Source organism: Rhyacophila brunnea, unplaced genomic scaffold (assembly GCF_057557595.1).
Source record: "Rhyacophila brunnea isolate RB1 unplaced genomic scaffold, BYU_Rbru_1.0 scaffold_12, whole genome shotgun sequence".
Taxonomy (NCBI): domain Eukaryota; kingdom Metazoa; phylum Arthropoda; class Insecta; order Trichoptera; family Rhyacophilidae; genus Rhyacophila; species Rhyacophila brunnea.
The window spans coordinates 21,814,961-21,834,966 of record NW_028232774.1 but is presented as its reverse complement, the minus strand read 5'-3'; the positions used below and the strand labels follow the sequence as shown (position 1 = coordinate 21,834,966).

The following is a 20,006-nucleotide window of genomic DNA, read 5'->3' as shown; positions in this document are numbered from 1 at the left end:
CTTTCTGTCAGTATACCCTCGTTATCTACCTATAAAAAAAATTGCGTCGCAAGCGAATTCTTCTCTGTACGTACAAGAAAAATCTTTATAAGAAAATAGTTGTCTTATTTTATGAAATCTTTATTTTAAAATGGTTCTCCATGAACACCGATACCCCCTCGACCCGCACAGGCTTTTATTTATACATATTGTAATTTCGCCACTATATTCTTACTTCTATTTATACAGACAAGTTTTAAGTATAAAATTTATTTATTGAATATACGAACAATAGTTAAATACAATATTATAATAATACATAATTAAATAAATTAAATGTATCGCGTCACGTTCTATCCTGTGATGATTTTAAATAAATAAATAAATTGCCAGATGGCCTCTCTAGAGGACGATGTAATGACCAAAGTACAGGAGCGAGGAGATTTTCGATATGGGAGTAAGGTTCAATAAATTAATTAGCGTTCACTTTGGCCGCCGATTATGTAAAATTAATAACTTTGTCCCTACCTTCTTTGAACATTCGTTATAATAATCAACGCATCGCATGGAGCCATCCTAACACAACTATCGGTTAAATACCTATAACTAGTCGAACTGTCTGTCTGAAAGTTTCAAAGTTTGTATAATATACAAAGCCACATATGTGCAGAGTTAGACGAGAAAATTACCGAGACCAGTTACCCTGTTGTTCGAATGTACTCGTGTGTGGAGGGCAAACGTTGGGAGGATCCCATCCAAACTTTTCCGAACGTTTGCCCTTTATCCATCCGTATGCATACAAAACTTTGCAAATGGACGACTTTTTGTCTGTATAGGACGTGTTTGAAATGCTTCACGCAGAAATTTGCGGTAAATATTATTATGTGTAACTTCAAAAAACCGAGTTTAAATTATTTTCAAATATGGAACGGCATAAATTTTTCCGAAAGTAATCAAAAACAGAACGGAGCATTAATTTTCTGATTTCAAATTTGAAATATGTAGGTATATAAAATTCATTTATCGACAAGGTCAAATGTATTTTATCCTTATCATCGATAATACCGGCAGTCATATATTTATATATTAAATAAGAATTTTGGGTATGTATATGACATGAGTATTTAATTATTTATTTAAAATACAGGAACATCATTTTATATTATAAACATAATATTTTTTTAACAGTAACATAAATTGTGTCCCTACTTACATAATTATTTTACTGTCCAAGTGTTATACTATTGCTTTACTATATCAAAGTAGCCACTTTCATGTGCGATGGGTCACAGCGACTGGGAGGCGAATATCCCGCCAGTGGTTATATATAGCCCAAAGTGTTGATGTGTCTGGATTTCGAATATATATGCGTGGAGGCAACGTGGCACGGTAAGATAGTAGCTGCTGATTTTTCGAACCTCGCCACGAGTCACATGTCTCCACAATACGGTACGCAACGTGTGTGAACATCACATACAAACAGTATGAGAAATGCAGTCCACATCGTGTCGTTGCCACAGCTGGCTTTGATTAGTGGTTGCGTAAAAGACGGTCACGTTCGGCATCCTTTGATCGGCAGCGTACGGTTATAGTGGAATATAGGTACATTCATTCAAAATCAACTCAAACGAGGTTTCATAATAAATTTATTTGTATAAACAGATTAAACGCGCTAAATCGAGGAATACAGGAAATATATACACACATTCGAGGTCGTTAGAAGTTATAACGAGAAAAAACTTTTACAGTTTATTCGGGAATTATTTGTTTATGAGATATACAACTGTCTGGATTTGTTCTAAGCAGAATTATAACCAAATAATTTTTGTAGAATTGATTTTTTTTTCATCTCTATTTCATGCTGTAGTAATGCCAAATCGTATATATATTTCCAATAACTAGATGAAATTGAAACATAATATAATACAATCCCAAAGGTTCGTGGAAAATTGATTGGAAACTATTTAAATAACTGCAAACAAAAATATTTATCCATGTCCAATGCCCTGATTTGTCAAGTTCTGCACATATTGAAGGTAAGATCAAAACAAGAAAAAAGTAAAAGATTTGATGTCCTCGTGAGGAGGAGCGATTCACAGGTATATGACAAATGCCTCAGTGTTCAGTATGACACTGTACACATAGCGGTACAATGCCCCAAATTTGAATGTATAAGTGCAACTTGTGAATTTTATTGTATTCTATCTCAGTTTAAAGAAAAGACATAATATTAGGCAGGATACCAGACAAAGCCTCGGTTAAATATATATTTTTTTTTAGTTTATAATTTCCTTTGCCACATTGATTACCTACTTTATGGTTACTGTATTACTCAAGAAACGATAACAATAAAAAATCGCTAGTTCGTCATTTAATTGGCTGTAAACTCTAATTATTCAACATTCCAATTAAGACAGTCCAATCCGTATTAGGAAACATTTTTTTTTTATAACGTGGAGTTTGTTTTGTGATATTATAGAGATATTTTTTTCTACATGGTTTTTTGAATAATCTAATTAATATGGATGTTGTATTATTTTCTGACTGTGATTCTCAAAATAAAATTATTTATTTATTTGTATTGTGTATTAATTTCAAAATAGTCTAAAATTATGTCATGATGTCAGTGTCACAAACAGAAATTTGTATGAAAAATATATAATTAAGTATAGCATAACATCGCATGAAAAAGACGAGTCCAGAAAACAAAACAATATATAAAGAGGCAGACAAGAGTACCCACGCGATATGTCTCTAAGCTGATAAGTGATAAAATACTAATGTCGCTTAGTTAACCATCTGACAAATTCAGTCATATAGTCCTGACATTCTTTTCAGATGTGTACTGCAGGTTTCAGTTGATACAACTAAGACCAATACATTGGGTAAGCCAGTTGCTGACCGGACATTGTGACTTCGCAGCCAAGCTATATGGTTTTCGTTTGATATGACATGGGCCGGAATGCACATGCGGGCACGATCATGACTCTGAACATGTCCTCTGAGACTGCCCGCTTATAAGATCCGACCGAACGGAGTTGTTTGCCAGGGTCTGTACGTACACGGGCCCAATTAGCCACGCCGACTTGATATCAACCAAGGCCAACTTTGAGGCATTTGAAAAGTTTGTTGCCTATTATAGGCGACGGAATAATTCCGATCCCTCATTTTTTTGTCACTTTCAAACTCCGACTCCTCTGTTTCGGCAGACTTTCAGTTCATGGGTTCAGAGGATACTTCATGTCACTAAAGATAAATGACGGCAAAGAAAGTCAAGATTCTTTTTTTATTTTCTAAACTCTTTCTCTAATCACCAAGGTGGATGATTGCTACATCAGTCATACGCAGCTTCGTTTCGTGATAAGGAAGTGTGACACTAAAATATTTTCATTCTGACACGTTTATAGCGTCATGGAAGATGACCGTGCATAAATCGCGGCTGCAGATCATTGACCTAATGATAGCCACCCTAAAAAATTCTAGATCAGTGATACTCAACCTGCGGCCCTTTAGCTTTTATGTGCGGCCCGAAACACATTTATTATCCGGAACATGATTTTTAAAAATCTGGCTTTCTAAATTTCGTATATCTTGAGATTCGTTTCGACTTTGACGCACAGATAGTGACACCCGAAGAGGATTGTCATTATGGTCCACATCAGATCTGGTATAAGAGTGTTGCTATTGCACACGCTAGATTTATTCCCAAAAAACAAATATTTGACAGACAAGAACGCGCGAAAATAATTTTGCTTGTGGCAACATAAATATTTGACAGCTCCAAAGTTGAACGCGTCACAGTGTTGTGGCTTTATCTCAAGTAAACATTAATCGGAACACGGATACAACAGTATTTTTTGCTGTCTTATAAAGTATTATTTTGTTATAATTTAATTACCCATAATGGCGGGAGTGTCTTCAAAAAGTCGAATCAGCAATCGAAAATTGTCCGACGAAAAGAGAGTGTTTCAAGACAAATGGGAAGAAGAATATTTCGTTGTTGCAAATAAACATGGTTCGAGCACATGCTTGATCTATCATGAAATTTTTAAGTATATTAAAAAAAATATAATATTCTTTGTCATTATACCACGAAGCACAAAACATTTAATGATACTTTTCCTCGTGGCTCTTTAAAAAGACGTGAAAAGTTAACATTCTTCAAGAAGTCCTTACAACATCAACAAAATATTGTATCAATGGTATCACAAGACGCAGCGGTGACAAGAGCATCGTATGCAATTTGTTACATACTTGGTAAATATATGAAACCATTTACTGACACAGAGGATGTGAGAGAATGTTTCCGCAGTGTTTCCAACGTAGTATTTGATAAATTTAGCAATAAAAATCAAATAATACGAGTAGCTCAGATCAAAAGTACAGGAGGACCTCGACTTTCGCACATAATTGGTTCCTGAAAAGGTGTGCGAATGTTGAATGTTCGAAAGTAGAGGGAAGTAAAAAAAATTAATTGTGTGTATTTTGAAATATGTATTTATCAAGTAAATATAAGATGTTTAAGAGACATGTTTAAGTGGGGTTTGCGGATGTTTCCCTTAAAAATTTATCAAGAGTTAACTGTTTGCCACTATTCTTTTTCTTATTTTAAGTGGTAAATTATTAACTTTACAATATTGCTTAACTGCTGGCACGAAATGTAAAGTGAACCAATCTTTTAATATTAACGCAGTAAACCCAGGTTTTTTTATCTTTATTTGATTACTGGATACAATTTTTTATCCTTCCCTTTCAATGCCCTGGTATTTTCTGGTTGATAAATTAACATTGGCATCAATTTTAAATCACCAGCCAAGTTTCCACCAAGAAGCAATGTCAATCGGTTTTTAGAAGGTTTATGCCCAGGGGCAACTGATTCTTCCTTAGATAAGAATATACGACTAGGCATTTTTTCCAAAATAAACCTGTGTCATCTACATTAAATATTTGGCTAGAGGAATATTCTCCATCTTCAATAATTTTGGATAATGAGGAAATAAATTCTCCGCGAAAATCAGCCGATTCTCCAGTGAATTTAATATAAACCAACCGTTACTTGCTTGAAAATTGTGTTAGAATCTTCTTTTAATCTAGCCTTCCAATCTCTGTGCAAACTAAGAGCCTTCGCTTGAATAATTTAAATATTCAGAGGGACATCTTTTTGATGTTGGTCGTCGATCCATGATGACAAAAATTTTTCCATTTCATCCATAACTATGCCGTGTCTTTTGGAAACAACCTTTAAAGATATATTTCCACAATTTTGAACGTATTCCTTAATTTTTATTTTATTTTTCAAAATTGAACATAATATAGTAGTAGACCTGTTTGTATCATACGAACGTCCGATTGAAGAAAAAGATTCACCGCAATCAGAACGTCGTGCGAAGTTTATAAGTCCTTGATTTCTCTTTGTTCGTACCTATCAACACTGCAGTTTTTCTGTTTCTCACTCTTGTTTATAAATCTTATTATGTCTTAACCCCACGGCCAGCGCGACGTTTTAAAAAAACGTTTTTTTTTTTAAATGTGCGAAATAGCGAATTGTGCGAAAGTCGAACGTTCGTAAGTCGAGGTCCGCCTGTATGCAGCTCTCGGATTCTACCTTTGCTAGACGCATTGAAGATATTGCAAAACACATATTTAATCGCATCATAGAAGATATGCTTATGATATGACTTACCGATTCTCACTTTGATGACGTATTGAGGGTAGCATGCAGCAATTATAAACCCGATTTGTCTAAAATTGTTGAAAATTTATCTCAATGTAAAAAATCACATTAATTTTGAAATAAACGCTTGGATACACAATACTTTTGAGTTTTACTTTTTTCACTATTGTAATTTTTGACGAACAGATATGTATATTATTATTCTGTTTTAGTTTATAATTTTTAAAATCTCAAAAATGTTTTGTAAAAAAGGGGGGGTTTCATGATTTTTTTTCGTCACACCAGTAGTGATGCGGTCCGCGTTACTTTACAAATATATTTATTTGGCCCGAAGAAAAAAAAAGGTTGAGTATCATTGCTCTAGATCATGGTTTCCCAAACTAAAATTCTAACCTAACCTAACCTAACCTACCAGTGGGTCGCGAGCGAATATTGAGTGGGCCCTCGCCACTGTATACATAAATTAAAAAAAATAGGAAGTGATAAATTTGATATTTCATTCAGCTATTTATAATTCCTAAAAATTTAAATAAACTTAGGTTACGGAAAATATTAAAATAACTTTGTAAAAAAACCTTGCAGGTGTAGGTTTTTAAGTAATATTTTTTTTTTATTTAAGTTGTGTTTCTTATTTCAACAGTCTTTCATTCATATTGGTAACACTTATAAAAAAAAAATTTTCAATTAGAACAAATAAGACAGCATTAAGAAGTTCCACGACTCGCCACTAGGGAATCTGAGCATTACCAATATTTATGCCCTCTTTTCTCTAAGACAGCTAAGAGGTGGGTCCCAAGATTGGAATTTTTCGTTAGATGGGTCGGAGCCCAGTCAACTTTGGGAACCACTGCTCTAGATCAATAAACTCGTCAAGTACGTGACAAAAACTCAGGGAAGCCTTCGTCCAACATTCGAATTCAAATTCGGAATTCAATAAATTTGATCACACACATAAAACATAAGTACTCTTCATTCTAGAGGGTATATCACATAGTATTACATTGTTCTTAGAAATGGAGTCACTTACATTCCAGATGACGTGCCGAAGGCGTTTACTAAAATACCCAACGTAAGCACCACGTGTCTGCGGTTTGAATCGACAAACGCGAGAGTGTATTATTATAAACATTTTCCATCCGTCTAATTCTATAAAAGAAAATCCACGCGCTCTGATGAGGCGATGAAAAATTAGATTTTAAAATGGATACATGTTTAATGTATCAACTGAAAAACAGCTTTATAAATATTAATGTATTATTATTATGCCCCATCACCATCACATTTGTAGCTATATTATGTAAGACTGTGTTTATAATTCAGGAATAAGTTTTCATATATATAAATATATATTTTTTTTTTAATTCGTGTTTTCGTAAAAACAACACTGAAATATACTCATATGTAGTTTAACGTGTGATATTGGTTGAAATAATATCAATCATTAGTAAAGGAACTATATGTCCGATCCGGTTACATGTATTTTTTTTATATGTATGTAGTTGGCCGTAGCACACTTCAAACGTAAGCTGTTGTCTTGGAAACAAAGTATACGTACCTAGTTTTTAATCAAATAACGCGTTGTTCGTTGAACATTTCACCCAGCGCTCGAAATGGAAAAGTTTACAAACCGGAGCGCTCGACAGTTTTCTGAAGAACAATACATAGATATCATAGTTAGAAGACATAGTTATGAAATTTTACGTGTATTTCATAAAAATAAGTGTGTTAGATTTTCTATTATATGGCCTATCTAGTTCAGACGGTCAAATTATTTTTTCCACGAGACGGAGCGATAATTTTACCGATTTCACGAACAGGAACGGCGTTCCGGTGCGCTCCGGTCCATTTCGAGCCCTGATTTCACCGTGAAGTAAATTGTATGTACATATATTATAAAATGCTGTGCTACTTTTGCACACAGTAATGTTCTAATTAAATTGTATACGAATTATATTTACAACATTGAAGTAAATATTGTAATTTAGACTAAAATGTCAACGTAGCATTTTAAAAATATGTCAATATAAATATAAAAATCAATTTTACAATCTACTATAAGAGATGTACATATTTTGTTAAATATTATGATTTAACGCTATGGATTTTTTTTAAGCTATGTAATGTTTAATTATTTTCTTGAATGTATTGGAACCTTTCAGCTTTGGCGCAATTTTCCGATTTATTACGATAATTTGACGGTACGATATTATATTCAAAAATATAATATGTTTACGTACAGATTATTTCAGACTTTGAATGCACTAGTATTAGTGGTAAATATACGAATCACCGTATCTACAGGTGGACGTATTGCGACAACTGTTAACATTATATTACGTATATTATAATATATTGTGCATATTTTGTGTTAAATATAATTAATTATAAATTATATATTTTATTAAGGTAGGATTTAATAATCGTCTAGTACAGAGTCTTCACCACTGATAATAATTATTAAGGCTATACTTCAACTGGGGCACGATCTAAAACGATCGTGACTACGCGACGCGAAGATTGTGCAAACGACGTGTGCAGAACAAAACATAATTTGTCATAAAAATTCAACATGCGTCCATTTAATGTTATGTTTATTATTCTATCAGTAATAATAATAATATATTCATTGACATGTTTTATTTTTCAAGTAAATAGGTAACGTTTTTTAGTCATCTTTACACGATGTAAGAATTAATTCCCCCGACGCCATCACAAAACAAATTGACGTGTTCACAGCTCGACTTTCGCTCTCCGATTGGCAGCCAGTCCGAAATTTCGTCGCACCCATAGTTGAAAATAATTATTTGCCGTTTCACTAAAGCATGCGCTTAACGATACGTATATTGAACGTTGTACTCGGACATTTTCCAATGATCTTGAGACCCTCATAACAAAACCAAGCGTTTTGCTAACTCAAGTCAAGAATATGAAGATTGGAAGACTTATCTCACTATTAGACTTATCCCTTCCCATACAGAAATAAACCGTGTTATTCACGGAAAATCGTTAAATCTGATCCGCCCACAGTATCTCTGCCGCAATAATTATTACAATATTGTAACCGAATGCCGGCTTCCAGTAATTACATACCACATATTTTAATATAATACGTAATACCTACTGGTATCTCGTATTTATGTGTAAGATAATACATTCAGCATACTGTGTAGTTATAATAATTAGATCCAGTAGAAATCATCGGCAATGCATGATATAATTCTCTAGGGTGGGTAGGTAAGTACGTTAAATACAGATTTGGTTTAATTATGTACTGAGGGGTTGTGAATTTAACGGTGAATTGGATTTGGCACATTATAATTTCATGTTCGGATATTGCGTTCGTGTGTATGAATATGAACATATATTCATGTAGTTACTATATATTATGTTTGGGAAATATAACAATATATTTTATTTCACCAAACTAAGATTTGCGTACATCTGTTTGTATGGTAAAGATTTGAAGACCGCGTAGAACTTTTGTTTCGTTAAAAATATTTGACTTATTTGCGTTATTATTTACAATTTTGATGCACGTACTATATCTTGAATGAATACTATAAATTTTAATATGCGATATGACATAAAATAATGTTGTGTTTGTCATTGAGACGAGAAAAATTATTCTATCTGAAACCGAACTTTTTTTTTCGATTGGCATATTAGAAGACCTAAAATGGAAAATTCGTCATTAAAATGAAATACACCAATAAAATCTAAAGAAACAATACCATGTTATGAGTCTAAAAACACTTTATTTGTAAAATCTTGTTTTATCATTTATTCAAGGAAAGCAGATTCCATATTACATATTGTGTCAAAAATCTATTTCAATAATTAAAAATATATACATAGAATTCGGTGTTTTATTTACATGTGTATTCCGTGTGCACTATATATCCTGCCTATATAAATATGCATAATTTTACTGTGTTTAGTTATCATCCACTATCGTATTGACGCTCTACTACCAAGAAAACCATAAACAAATTAAATGGATAAAAGGAAAACAACGAATCTTCAATAAATTTATATGTTTTTTTCTTCTCGTGCCATCTCCTATTGAATGTCGATCATCATCAGAAAAATTTTAGATCTATCATCTGCTAGCCGGAACAGCTTAGAAGAGCTGGGTTCATTGATATTTCCTTGGATAATAAGGAGGTACCTAGTGCTGTATTTTTCCCGATGTAGCTAATGTAGTTATCTTGTTTTGATACCGCGTAAAACCTGTCGGTCTTTTCTCATTAATTTGAGAACCTCAACATTTTTTTTTATATAAACTATAACTTCTAAACCTTCCTTAACCAGATTTAAGATCCTTATAAAGATGCACCGAATCCCATAGATGACCAACTGTACTAACGCTTATATTCTGAAGGAGCTGCACAACTAGGACAAGCTTTTTCATTTATTTTTTTTTGCTTATTGTTTTAAGAATACCGATAATCTAGAAAACGTGGCATTCACCGGAAGAGTCTGAAGGCGAAGAAGAAGTGGAAAGATGCAAACTCATTAATGTACATAAGTGAAAGATACCAAGGTGTCTACCACTACTAATGCCCTCAGAACCACGTACTGCAGAAATAAATGATAGAAGATCAATGAGTATAAAGAAGACGCCCCAAACAGCGGATTTTGCAACCCTCAACTATAAGAATAATTATTATGAATGTCGTTAAAGGTATCATCTTCCAATTTTCAAAATTAAGGACAATCAATAAATCCACCCAAAAGCACGTCAAAATAACGCCATGTTATCAAATTCCATAATATATTAAAGCTAACCTACATAGTACAGATAGGAATTTCGTAAAAGGCTTAAAATATATATTACCTATACCTACATATTCAGGTGGAATGAGGATACATAAAATCAGGTCAAGAAATTTCAGCCAAAATTGGATTTTCGCTGAAAATTTCTTTACCTGGAATAAGTAGGTACATGAAAAGCAAATCGGAGAAGCCCCTCGCAAATTGTCAATTATTATTACAGTAGCAGTGAGTCCATCGTGTGATTTTAATCTTCCCAATTTCGAATCGAAATTAACTCGTAATCCATACACCATTCGATATTAATATTCGCATTATGGGCTCGCCGTGAACGATTTGGTTATTCACGATTAAAAAAAATAGTTAACATAGGTATTAGATTCAATTCTTTTTAGTTTTTCTAACACAAAATAACTCTAAAAATTACGGTTATTATACAAGCAGAATAATATCACCAATAATGAATATATAGAATGATACACACTAACTAACAAAGTAACTATTATGTGGTCATATTGTTTAAACTAAGACGACAGTGTATATGATTTTTAATTTCACTTATTATGCCTGATGCCTAAAGAGAATTTTAAGCTAGCTAGCCTATTCTTTAAGCCATCCATAGTGTATACGGCGAAGGTACGTGATGTTGTCATGACAAGGGAAGCCGTAAAAAGACTGGTGAGAGACAAGGATTCTTCGAAGTACCGTGTGATACCATCTGCTTAGAATTAAGGAGTGAATATCGTCAGAGAATAATGGGAGATTGTAATAAAAATAAGGGTGCTAAATAGCTGGGATATTAAACCATTTCCCCTTTATCCCGGAAATACTTATGAGACAAAATTGCATTTAAAATTATTTTCATAATACATTGTAGTACATAAGATCGAACGACTTGTTTTTGCGAGACAAGATCAACATTAACAATTTGGAACGGAACTATGCGGATCGACACCTACGGGGATGCTACGAAACTTTATACTAAAATAAACCAAACTGAGATAAATAAATTCGTTATTTCATCAACATCATCAGCCGGTGTTGACCTACCGCTGGATGAAGGCCTCCATTAGCTCCCTCCAATGTCACCGGTCCCTAGTTTTTCGTTGCTATGTATAGTGTCTGTCTATCCAGCGGGTCTTAACTCCTAGGGCGTTTCTGTGGTCGTTTAATGTCCTTTGGTATAACTTTTTCATTATTTATGTAAACTTAATTCTTAAACATAACAATATTTTAGTTTACATCACATCACAATTGGCCATTGTAGAATTCACTTATATTTTACAGTTGAGCATTCTTCTTTAACGAACAGTGGTGTTGTCATATAAAATACTAAGAAGTTTATTTTGATTCAAACAAGTCGGTATCCTTAAATAAAGTGTTCGTCTCCTGGAGTAACTTCCAACACGTGGCCTTTGTCAGTCGTCTGCCATCCTGATAAAGTGAAATATGGAGACGATAAAATTTCGAATGAAGTCTGGATTGCGTCACATTTTTGATTTTCATTTCGCCAAATCGGCCGCAAGCTTTTATTTCGTGCAATAAAATAGGCGATCATTGGATGTGCGGTAAATATTGCACGCTTTCTTTCCTAACACCATATCTCTTACTAACTACATCTAAACAATAAACTATTTTTTTATTCAAAAAATATTTCACAAGATTTAAGAATGTAACATTCTTTTATTGAACATTATATAATTTGAAAAAATACGACACCCGACAGGATCCAAACCTGCTCAAATTCACATAATGTTTTATTTCAATGTGTTTAGATCCAATACGGTAACCTAACCCTAATATTTGACGTGCACGTCGATTGACATTTGAAGTAAGAATATATTGTCAACGCTGATGTGAACAAAAATATCTACTCCCTAAGTTGCAATATTCGCATTCCTTTCTTTATTTACCGTCCTTCAGCAGCACATGATTTGCCTACCCTCACATGACGTTACTGAAATAGAGCGTATATCCTCTAAAATTGCAAATTATTTTAACCGACATGTTACGAAGGATTGTTATTAACCATTCACCCAAGCCATTGAGCCCTTGCACATGATCAAACACACAATGCATTTTTTCCAGCAGAATCCTGGGATTGGCAAATCCACGTGTTGTTTTTCAGTGTATATTTGGACCCGAATATGGACCTAATAGGTTGGGTTAGGTTAGGTTAGGTTAGTGGCTAACATCCATTCCTTGTAAATACAAAATCTATTAATAAAAACTTATGTATACATTTATTTTTTAACATTACACCAGGCCAAATCAGTGGTGAATAATTAGTAATAGAAGTGAAACAAATACCCAAACTTTGAGAAAAACACATAATACATTATCCCTAATACGTTGAGAATTCCCTTTTCGTTGGCTCGTAATGTCCAAGACTTAACTTTATATATTTTATTCCATTTTAATAAGTACTTTTTTTTATTAATCTTGAAGAGGCGGTGGTAGGTTTTGAAAACCAACTCGACGCTCCAGCGTGGTGGGTATTATTTGTTGTTTCGACCGCGCAATCTTCATTATTTATTTTAATATTTACCAGTTTTACGGAGCAATAAAGCGAAATGTTTATAGATGGAATACGTTAAACATTCTGAATATTATGTGTGGTTTTACACGATTATGTATAAATAAAATATATTCATCGAAATTGCTGATTTAACACCTTTTAGTTGTAAATATTGGACCACGCTGTAGTGTTAAACCATAAACCATTAATAATCAAATTTTATAAGATTAACACCTACTGTTATTATTATTTTTTTAATCTTATATGAATCTTATTCCATTTTGTTTTACTAAATTTTATAATATTCCGGTATCACGTATAACATATTAGCATCTTAAAATACGATTCCAATGTTTCTTTCAAACAAAAGAAATGTATGAAAAAACCCCGTTAGAACTAATGTATGTACTTAAATCATTGATATACTACTAGATGAGCAGTTCCCATACAAGTGTCATTTTAAAAATGTACCACAAAAAAGATATAACGAATATCGTCTTATAATATTTCCTTGTAGGTATAATGCGTTAAGACCGTTAACATAGATTCCCGAATTTCACCCGTATTGCCCTGGCTGTAAAACTAAATTTGCGTTCTTGGAATAGTGAACCTAAGGGTGGCTGCAACGCAAAACAGACAGAGCAAGTCGTCATGCGCTGACTATTAGTTAGAGTAAGATGCAAGCTAGACCGGGCTTACTCAGTAAGTTTTAACAAAGGCCGACTCGCTGAAAATCGGGCGTCATTTTAAGAAGCATATGATTAATCCAGTAGTATATCAATGACTTAAATAAACCACTCAATAGTAGCGCATAACCCTCGACAAGAAAACACAAAAATAAGTGAACTGGGTGCTTCTGGGTGTGGCAGTCAGAAGGTATAATTATTGAGTGTGGATAAATACAGCATACACGTAAGCACGTTTTAAAGAATATGTTATTTTCAATATTTATATCTGTATTAAAGTTTTTCAAATAAACAAAACTCGCATTCAATATTAGTAATGTTCGACGGGCTTTGTATTTTTTGCCTGGCCGTCTTTAAGTCGTAAACAAGTAACGAGTGATTGTTCTTTTAAAGTATTTCTTTTTACTTTTTCCTGGGTTCATTTACAATCCGTCTACACCGGCAAATATTAATTTTCACGTTCCCGCCAATTATAGCACTCGTAACTCTGCGGTATTCATGATACCCGTCGCAGGACGGACGTAATGTTTCATGATGCTGTGTATCGTGTGATTGACCTGTTTGATGGTACCCATAAAATTTGATTTTTTTAAACTAAATTTATACTTAATTTTTTTATCATTTCACTTGAATATTTACATAAGATCATACTTTCTCTTCTACTGCCTAGTTATATTGGTTGTAATTAATAATTAAGTCATTTTTATAATTAATTTGTATGTATTATATAATATTATGGTGCATTGGCCAATCGCTGTATTTTTTTTCTAAATAAATAAATAAACCGAAACTGGTTTCAAAGTTCTGATCTATGGCGACCAGCTTTCACATTTCTATATTATTAAAATGTTTCAGTAGCGAAGGGTGAAAATAGGCCGTTAAGATCGTATATAAATAGTGCATACTAAACTTTGACCGACAAGAGCCAAGCTTTTTTTTACTGGTTATATATTTCTCAGACGTGTTTTCAAATTATGTATGTACAATAAAAATAATGTTACACTCTTAAATCTTTTTCTTATCGAATTATTCGTTTGAATAAAAAAATAGTTAATGCTGTTGGCAAAGTCTATTATTAATTCATTGTATACCTTCGTTTGTTGCGTTATCAAATTAATTTTGACATTACGCGGTATACCCAGCATTCACCTTTCCATATTTCATATCTATGCTGTGCTATTGGACCTCTTATTTACTGAATGTCCATATTTCACGTGCATGTAATTATAAGGAATACAGACTGGTTGAATACTATGTTTTAGATACAATGAAAGACCACTTTTTAATATGATATTCAGCCGTCAAAAGCACTCTTTGGTCTTCACCAATTTCATCAAATATGGTAATATGCGTATGTTCGAAACATAATATGAACATCATATTATTAGATATTAGATTATACCTATTAGATCGAAACATATTAGATAAATCTATTGGCTAGAATAGTTGTAGGGAATGTTATTTGTTTGAAACTGTTTTTAAGGAAGCATCCATCGACTTTATGCTAAATATTTTAAATCTAAAACTGTCTAGTTACTACTATAATATTCCATAATGACAGCCATCTTGTTTTAGAATCGTCTCAAACGTATTATTATTTTAAATATTGCGCCTTTCTTCGCTATCGATTATTCAATACTTTAATGATGTAGTCTATTTTGAACATGGAACATCTCATTCACTCATTATTAATAGCAGTGTTGCCAGCTCAACGTTCTGAACTTTTCCGACGTTCAAGGGTATACTTTAAAGGCTGTTGAATTTTATATTACTCGACAAAAGCTATTTACGGCAGTTAAAATTTCTATCTCTGTATTTGAAGGAAATAACGGTATAATTACGGTGTAATTAAGTGTTATTATTACTCATAAACGTCTTATAAAAGACTAATTAGGCACAGGAAAGCTATATTATTTTATGTATCGTCAACACAAACAGAAAGAGTTTAAGTAATATTTTAACAACATTGTGGTAACTTTGTTAGCAATGGATCTATAAATTGCGGTGATGATGTACTTTTTTATTTCATGCGAAAGAGCCAGTGAACTATTTTATTCGCTCGATTAAACGTTTATAAATAAATTTTCACTGAATTAGATTTGTTCTACCTACATACTAAGTCATACTGCAATATAATAATACTATATTCCCGATTTTTTTACAAAACCGATGGATGTCCACACTCTTACAGGTATCTTAAAAGACTTTTTATATCATTGTTAACCATTAGCTCTACACATTGAATCTATATCTAATGGAATATCTACATAGGATTCATATTATGAAAATATAATCAGCAAACTAATAATAATTGTTCCTGAAGTCTAAAGCGCCGGCTAGACGCTCATGCTTTACCACAAGCTAACCTGCGCAAACCGGTTTTTATCGAGAAGCCCGGGTGTATGGATGGGAAAACTGTAACTTGCGGAAACCGAAAAGCGCTGTAAAATTAGTTTGCACAAACTATACCGCGCAGACAAGTCGCTGCCGTCTAGCCGGTGCTTTACATAGATTTGAATGCATCAGTACGTCCTCACAAAACTACATTATAATATGTATTTGGAAACACCTAATCGAATGGAGTCGATCCATGGCGACGTAATTGGTAGAGCATCCGTCTCTGAAGCCATGGGTGAGATTCCGTTCGATCCCGCGTATGACAAAAAATACATGCTCTGTGTACAATATGTACTTGATCGATAGCATGGACATAATGATTTTGACAAAAGGCTGACAACCAATCCCCGTAAAAAAGGTATGTTTTTAAAATCACCACTCTTTGGAGTAGCATATGCTCCGCTTGGGAGTGAAAGCGGTAATAAGCTTAATCGTACGAATGCTAGGTGATTGCATGTGACAGTTAAATCAAACTGTATAGAAAAGAGGGAGTCGGTACTACTTATAATATAATCGTTGTTATTAGATGTCATCTACACATTTATATATGAATCTCTAGAAAATGTAGAAAAAAACTGGATATAAATTCAAACAATGGTTTCAACAACAGATTCATTTCAGGTTTTTTGACAGCCACTAAAAAATCTTGTCATTGGTTGAATTTAAAAAATGGAATGTCATTGGAAGACAATGAAATTGCTTATCTAAAATGCGAGCTGTCACTGTTTGGCGCCATGTCTTCCCATAATAAAATTATAATTTTTAGCTTTCATTTTCAAGGCTCGTCTCCTACAAATATAATATGTATTTGATTGGTTTCAATTCTCATTGCTTCCTACAGAATTGGTTCAGAATGGAGGCTATAATTTGTACAGCTGAAAGGCAATTACTCCAATTGATAATGTACAATATCTAATTACAAAATATCAGTCAAAGAAAATGAAACGACATTGACATCGGTTTGACTAAAGTGAACTTGAAACACAAGGCGAACGAAATAATATAAAAGTCTTGACAAGGACGTGAACTTTGTACCAACGTCTGTATATTTGAACATACAGTATCGGATTTGAATTAGGAAAAAAATACTGGCAATAAAAAAATATACACTAGTAAGTAATAAGTGACTTCTCTACCTTAATAAGGCGAGGAGGTTTATGATTGTTGCAAACAGGGAACACAAAAATAATGGGAAGTGGGTCGTCTTTTGAGTGAGGCTGTAACATGATTTAATTCTCGAGTGTAGAGAAATATTGGACACATTAAACACGGATTAAAGAATATATTATTTTCAACAGTTTGTATCACAATAATACATTAACGTTTTTCACGTCAATAAGACGCGTATTAAGCCTCCCCCAAACCAAAGCGAATATTCGCGGCGAATATTCGCGGCGAATATTCGCAGCGAATTATTCGCCAATCAAGCTCGTATTGGCTTACGGGACAGAGCACGCTTGCGCGACTGCCTTGCGTCTTGAGTGCGAATTTGCAGCGAATATTCGCTGCGATTTTCGGGAACTCTGTCGACAGCGAATTTATTCGCGGCGGACAATTTCGCCAAGGGAATTAGTAAAATCAAAATGGCGAAGACATTGAGCAGCTGATCGAGTTGGTCCGGAAATATCCAATCCTTTATGATTTCTCTGACAGTGACTACAAAACATAAGAAAGAAAGATAAGATATGGGATGAAATTGGCAGGGAAATTGTTGAAAATGGTATGAAGGTCGTCATAATAATATTATGTAGGTATCTTTGTCTAACCAAAGTATGTAAAGTTTTTTGACAGGATGAATACGCTATTATAAATAAATAACTTTAATCTAAGGTCCCGATATTTAAAAAATACATATTATTAATTTGCGTCATGCACAGCCTTTAATAACAGAAACTTTATAACTTTGATTGTTAGTGCACTGACAGTTCTAACTTATTGCGATCGTTTGACGTTTTGGTTTCGACTTTCGAGCAGTCATATCAATAATGTTATAATTAGGTATCAGTTACAATACTTCAATCATATTCGGTATCGGTCACGTAAATACCCATTTTATATTCGTCGATAATATCTTGATAATATTTTTTTAGGTTAGATAGGTAGTCTTTAAGATTATTTTTTTGCTTCTAACATTATGCAGCATAGCATTTCTATTGTAGCTAAAGATATAATATACATATAGGTAGATAAGTAGGTACTCCATGTCGTCATTGTGGTATTTTGTAAGGTTTTAGACCAAAAACCTTACATACTACTTACTATCGGGTTATTTACAGTAGGACATACCTAGGTAGTGTTTGTTTTTCGATCTCAAGAGACCTCAATCACAAAAACGATATTATGTACCTATATACCTACTAGGTATATATTTCCTTCATTATGTATAGGTATATTGAGCTAATAAACTGGTTTTGCCCAGTGCCGACCGCGAACCAAGATAATATCTACATGTTCCATGTACCTACCTAACATAACCAATGTTTTCTGTTTCACATTAATTTGTATACCTACAAACATTTTAAACTTCTGTTCATGTAATATTATGTAGGTAGGTATATCTTGGTCTGCATTAGGCAATAAGATTAATAATTTTATGTGCATGTAAATATAAAGGTCAGGTACCTCCTCTAAGTACATAATATTATATTATCATCATGGATACCTACCTGAATGATGTTGGAGATATACTAATGCTTTGTGATAAATTTAATTTTAGCAAAGATCTTCAACCTTTCAACGTAGGTACAAAGCACCAGAAGAAATTAAAAATGAAACCCCTGGCATTAACAGGAATAAAATAATATTTCATCATAAACATCAGTCGGGGTCATTCCACTGCTAGATGAAAGCCTCTTCTAGCTCCTTCCACTATTTTCGGTCTCTAGTTCTTCGCTGCTACATACTTTTATTGTACTTCACGTGAACAAAGAGATCAACTAAGTGAAGTGTCAATCAACAAAAGTGGCATTTGTGCACAATGTTAATGAATTTTCCAAAACATTAAGTGTGATAATATAATATACAAGGATGAATAAGGCGTGGGCGAGGGCCAAGGTCCATTTTATGATTCCTCTATTGATGTACCTATTTTTATTAAGAAAAATGTTTGCCGTAGAATGGGGTGAATACTGAATAGACCCTTTTTAAAATTTCTATTTTTCTGCTACACATTATTCGGACAAACATGAATGACTTAAAACCTGTTTCTATGGACATAATCATACTCTAAAATATTTTTCAACTACCATTTATTATCAAACAGCCAATTTTGTGTGATGTCTCTTTCTATCCAGCGTTGGGGTGATTATAGACATGGCGGGTGGATAGAATCGAATAATGGTAATTTCCTAATGTTAAAAATGTAATTAAGTACCTACTGTACATTACAAATTTATGAAGGTACATTTAAGTATGTAAATCAAAATCAAAAATATAAATTTAAATGTTATACAACACAGTATCATGTAAGTATTTAAAAAAAACATATACTTACATAAACATCTATTTATCCAAGAATTATTTGATACTTGAATCTGTATTTTATTTACCATATTCGATGGATGTATGTGGTGTATTTTGTAAAATATTTGGTATGTATTTATTATTTAACTAAGCGTATTTAATTTGCTACGTGACCTGTAGCTCTTTTATAATCACAAATTATTGTTGAATGTTCCGAAAATGAGTTTATGTGCCGAAACAGCTGTCAAGGTAAATGACTCAGTTAAAGTAGAATTAACAAAAATAACTATATTTCAAAACCATTATAATCCATCTACCATGTAAACACCATTTCAAGTAATAAAGAAATAAAAAGTCACCTAATTAAATAATATTATACTAGAAAAAATATACTATCTATATACCCACTTAATTTTCATTTAAAGTTGTAAAACGCCCGGTTACTAAATAGAGGAAGGACAGAGTCTTCTGGCACGACCGAATCACATTGGAACGGTGTTATTGTCATTTGAAAGTA

The 20,006-nt window shown here is 33.1% G+C and overlaps 1 protein-coding gene across 2 annotated transcripts in view; it reads right to left on the bottom strand.

The window, feature by feature from the left end:
* Cbp53E (Calbindin 53E) overlaps positions 1-20,006 on the bottom strand; it is a 319,445-nt gene that overhangs the window by 243,973 nt on the left and 55,466 nt on the right. The window lies entirely within an intron of this gene.